The sequence below is a fragment of the Salvelinus sp. IW2-2015 genome, unplaced genomic scaffold, assembly GCF_002910315.2.
Source record: "Salvelinus sp. IW2-2015 unplaced genomic scaffold, ASM291031v2 Un_scaffold2396, whole genome shotgun sequence".
NCBI classification, from domain to species: Eukaryota; Metazoa; Chordata; class Actinopteri; order Salmoniformes; family Salmonidae; genus Salvelinus; species Salvelinus sp. IW2-2015.
Window position 1 is genome coordinate 105,509 of NW_019943718.1, and position 5,677 is coordinate 111,185.

General features: G+C 44.0%; 1 pseudogene; it reads left to right on the forward strand.

Annotated features, from left to right (window-relative positions):
* Positions 1–5,493, forward strand: part of LOC112073861 (RNA helicase aquarius-like) — a 105,867-nt pseudogene extending 100,374 nt beyond the window's left edge.
* The last annotated feature ends 184 nt before the right edge of the window (positions 5,494–5,677 follow it).

Sequence of the window (5,677 nt, forward strand, 5' to 3'; positions counted from 1 at the left end):
GACCAGCCACGACCCATCATCAATGGCTCTTACTGAGGGAAGGAGGTTTGTTGGCTAAGATCTCGCCATACATGGCCCCATCCATCCTCCCTCAATACGGTGCAGTCGTCCTGTCCCCTTTGCAGACAAAGCATCCCCCAAGGAATGATGTTTCCAGCGCTCCATCTTCACGGTTGTGGGATGGGTTCTTGGGTTTTACTCACTTCCTTCTTCTTCCTCCCAAACACGGGCGAGTGGCAGTTTAGACCAAAAAGCTCTGATTTTTTGAATCATCAGACCACCATGACCTCATTCTCCCGACCTTTCCATCTTCTCCCTCCTCTGGATCATCGCAATGGTCATTGACAAACTTCAGACGGGCCTGGACATGCCGCTCCTGCTTGAGACAGGGGACCTTGTGTTCGCGCTGCACGGATCTAATCCATGACGGCGTAGTGTGTTACTAATGGTTTTCCTTTGAGACTGTGGTCCCAGCTCTCCTCAGGTCATTGACCAGGTCCTGCCGTGTATTCTGGGCTGATCCCTCACCTTTTCCTCATGATCATGTGATGACCCACGAGGTGAGATCTTGCATGGACGCCCCAGACCGAGGGTGATTGACCATCATCTTGAACTTCTTATATTCTTTCTTCTTTTCTAATAAGTTGCGCCAACAGTTTGTTGCCTTCTTCACAAGCCTGCTTGCCTATTGTCTCTGTAGCCCATCCACAGCCTTGTGCAGTCTACAAATTTTTATCCTTGATGTCCTTACACGAGCTCTCTGGTCTTGGCCATTGTGAGAGGTTGGAGTCTGTTTGATTGAGTGTGTGCACAGGTGTCTTTTATACAGGTAACGGTTCAAACAGGTGCAGTTAATACAGGGAATGAGTGGAGAAACAGGCAGGGCTTCTTAAAGAAAAACTAACAGTCTGTGAGAGCCGGAATTCTTACTGGTTGGTAGGTGATCAAATACTTATGTCATGCAATAAAATGCAAATGAATTACTTAAAAATCATACAATGTGATTTTCGGGATTTTTGTTTTAGATTCCGTCTCTCACAGTTGAAGTGTACCTATGATAAAAATTACAGACCTCTACATGCTTTGTAAGTAGGAAAACCTGCAAAATCGGCAGTGTATCAAATACTTGTTCTCCCCACTGTACATGGTTAGCACATGTTAATGCAAGTGTAGCAAAATGCTTGTGCTTCTAGATCCGACCATGCAGTAATATCTAACAAGTAATCTAACACTTTCACAACAACTACCTTATACGCACAAGTGTAAAGGAATGAATAAGAATATGTACATATAAATATATGGGTGAGCGATGGCCGAACGGCATAGGCAAGATGCAGTAGATGGTATAGAGTACAGTATATACATATGAGATGAGTAATGTAGGGTATGTAAATATTATTAAAGTGGCGTTATTTAAAGTGACTAGTGATACATTTATTAAATCCATGTATTTAAGTGGCCAGAGATTTGAGTCTGTATGTTGGCAGCAGCCTCTCTATGTTAGTGATGGCTGTTTAACAGACTGATGGACTTGAGATAGAAGCTGTTTTTCAGTCTCTCGGTCCCAACTTTGATGCACCTGTACCGACCTCGCCTTCTGGATGATAGCGGGGTGAACAGGCAGTGGCTCGCGTGGTTGATGTCCTTGATGATCTTTTTGGCCTTCCTGTGACATCGGGTGGTGTAGGTGTCCTGGAGGACAGGTAGTTGGCGATTGCTCTTGAGCTTTTCTGGGCTAACAATGTAAGAAATAATACATAAAAAAATATATAACTGCATAGTTTTCTAAGGACCTGAAGCGAGGCGACCATCTCTGTCGGCTCCATGTTTTGTAAAAAAATTAAAAGTGAGTAAAATGGTCGCACTGTAGAGCCCTATACAGTTATTTTTACACTACACCAGATGAACAAATTCCTTACCTTCTTCCACTTGCCTCATCCCTTTTTGTGGTAATGATGCAATCATTAGGTTGTCATTTTGAATAGAGCAGACATTTCCATATATTTTTGTTAGCTGCATGTGTGACATGACTCCCCCAGTCCCATTTATGATATCATTAACAAAGATTATACCGAAAATTATAATTTTAAAAAATCTTATTTTTTTATATTTAAATTTGAGTTTAACCGAAATACTTGTTGTATTATTTGTTCTGTATTTTCTGGTTGATTAAACAAACATTTGAAACAGCTTTTTATGGCTAGTTTTAAAAATAGGGATATTTTGGAGATTATTAGATTTTCAAATAACCAAAAGTGAGAGATTGTAATCTGAATAAATGGAAAAAGGTAATTCTTACTAATCTGCTGGAGAACCAGTTTGGATTTAAGTATACCTTTTGTATGACTGAAGCCTTTAGTGAGAGGTTCAATGCTTTAATATTTGCCATTCCTAATAATAATAATAAAACAACGGCAGTATCTTTGTAATGACTGGATGTATTGATGACATCTCATTTTAATCAATGTTCAATTCCATCTGTAACACAGAATGTGGAATAAGTCAAGGGATGTGAATACTTTCTGACGGCTCTGTCTGTCTCTGTCTCTGTCTCTGTCTCTCTATCTCTATCTCTCTTTCTATCTCTGTCTCTGTCTCTCTATCTCTCTTTCTATCTCTATCTCTCTTTCTATCTCTATCTCTATCTCTCTTTCTATCTCTATCAATTCAATTCAAGGGGCTTTATCTCTATCTCTCTTTCTATCTCTATCTCTTTTTCTATCGCTATCTCTCTTTCTATCTCTCTTTCTATCTCTATCTCTCTTTCTATCTCTATCTCTATCTCAATTCAATTCAATTCAATTCAATTCAAGGGGCTTTATTGGCATGGGAAACATGTGTTAACATTGCCAAAGCAAGTGAGGTAGATATTATACAAAAGTGAAATAAACAATACAAATTAACAGTAAACATTACACATACAGAATATCTCTCTTTCTATCTCTATCTCTCTTTCTATCTCTATCTCTCTTTCTATCTCTCGTTCTATCCGGAGTTCCAAATTAAGCAGCAGCAGCTGAAAAGATGAGCTCCTACAAATATTGAAATTTAAATGTTTTTTTTAGAGTAAAGTACATCGAAAAAAAATCAAAAGAAAACTGCAAGACTGAATAGGAGACCAAACAAGCAGCTAACAAAGAAGAAAGGCTTTTGAAAAAGTAACAATTTTTCATAAAATTATACCGTTTTCTTAGCTAGCTAAGTTGTTTACCTGTTGCTAGGCAGTTGCTAGGGACATTCCTGAAAGAAGCTAGCTAGCTAACAAGGAGTGTCTAGTTGGCAGAAGAGAAGAAGGGACAAAGAAGGGACAAGAAGCGGACAAAGTTGGACAAGGGGACAAAATAAGGACAGAAGAAAAGGAAAGGGGACATTAGGTGAAGCAGTCCTCTAAAGACACAAAAGCCAAAATACAAGAAACAACACTTCTATTGCCTCTCCTCTACGATACGCGACTTTCCGGTTTGGTTTTGGAGCGGTAGTTGCATTCGCTTTGCTCCACAGGCAGTGTATTACAGGTAGTATTACATTTCATTTCATTACAGTACAACATATTGATTTGTTTGATCTTAGCTGGCTACATAGCGTCTTTGTATCAAAGATAATTGTGTAGTCTTAGGAGTAATTGTCGAGGTTACCTAGCCAGTTAGAGGTTACCTAAGCAGCTCACTTTCAAACAAAGTCACAACGTCAGGCCACTGCTAGCCTAGCCTATTTTTCACCAAGCCAGCTACTATATCATTTTAGTCAATAAGATTTTTGCAACCGTAAGCTCTAACTTTCTGAACATTCGAGAGTGTAGTCCACTTTGTCATTCCAATCTTCCTTTGACATGCGTAGCCTCTTCTGTAGCCTGTCAACTATTGTGTCTGTCTATCCTGTCTTTTCTTCTCCTCTCTGCACAGGGGGGACCATACAAAACGTCACAGCCGCGGGTTCTGGGCCGCTGCTATCGTAACCTGGTCGGTCCCAGGCCGCACGGACCCCGTGGAGTTCCAGGTCTTCAGGCAGCCCTTGGACTGCCGATCTGCGGTCCAACAAGGCCAGAGTTCATCTCAGCCTATGCTTCCCTCCAGTCCCTCGATTCTTTGGCACTACGGAAACATGGCATTACCATGCATACACTGCTAACTCCTACTGCTCTCTCCTCGTCTGCCCACGGTTTCTCGCTCACCCCGAGCAGCCTTCTGGTCAGCGAACGGGTGGTGGCACTGCTGATCCTCATTTCCAAGTGGACATCTCTCTTTCTACCCTGACCATCATGTCTATTCGGCTCCTTTTGAATCCATTTGCATGTACACAGTTACAGCCCTCTTTCAGCTAACATCCTTGATCATTTATTCGGCCTCCAGGTTTCCCTTGGAGAGTTCATCAATGAGCTTACGCCCTGATGTAAGTTCCATTTCCTGAGGATGGCTCACCTCCTCACAGCTTCTGGGTGACTTTACCTTCCCACTTGTCTACTTTGAACTCGATATTCCTCTCTGCCTCCTTCTTTCCACTCCTCTCCTTTTTTGACCTTCACCCTTCTCACCTTCCCCCCTTACTCACAAGCGCAGCGATACGTGGCTGACCTCATCTTTTACTAGTATTGCTGTTCTTTTCCATCTAAGGCTCATTGCGAACTCCCCTCCAAGTCTAACGACCACTACCTGTGTATCCTTTTTCCCCTCTCGCTCTCATCCAACACTTCCCACACTGCCCCCTACTCGCGATGTGTATCGCGCTCGTCCCAACCCTTCGCTCTGGCTCTCCCCGACCCTCTTTCTTCCATCTCCATCCTATCATCTTCTTCCTCTGCTTCAAACCTTTCCAACCTATCTCCGGTGATTCTGCCTCCTCAACCCTTCTCTCCTCCTTTCTAGCCATTCCTTTTGACTCTTCTATCGTCCCCTTATCCTCCAGGCCGGCTCGCTCCTCCCTCCCTCCTCCCGTCTGGCCTCGACGACTCATTTGCTGAGGGCTCACAGAAACCAGTTTGGCTCCGGTGAGCCGACGGGAAATGGGAGGAAAACTCTGCCTTCCCTGCGGACCTGGCATCCTTTCCACTCCCTCGTCTCTACATTCTGCTCTCTTCTGTCTCTGCTGCTAAGCCAATTTCTCCACTCTAAATTCCAAGCATCTGTCTTAACCCTAGGAGCCTTTTGCCACCTCTTCCTCCCTCGCTTGAATCCTCCCTTCTCTCCCCCTCCTCCTCCCCCCTCCCTGCCCCTCTCTGCTGATTGACTTCGTCAACATTTTGAAAGGAAGTCGTCGACGACATGCCGCATCCTCGTTTGCTAGTCACACGCACCGCTTGGTGCTCACACCTTGCCCTACCCCTGTGCTTTTGACCTCTTCTCCCCTCTCTCTCCAGCATTGAATCTCGCCGTCTTGATTGACGCGCGGACCGCCCAACAACCTGCTCCGCTGACCCCTATCCCCTGCCTCTCCTTCTCCCAGACCATTTCAGAGACCTTCTCCTACCTCCCCTCGCCTCATCCAACTCATCCTTGACCGCTGGGTACTAACGTCCTTCCTCTTCCATAACGAGCCGAGAGGTTGCACCCCTTGCTGAAAAAACCCTTATTTCCACCGATTCCTTCCGATGTTCAAACAACTACAGACCAGTATCCCTTCTTTCTTTTCTCTCCAAAACTCTTGAACGTGCCGTCCTTTGGCCAGCCTCTCCTGCTATCTC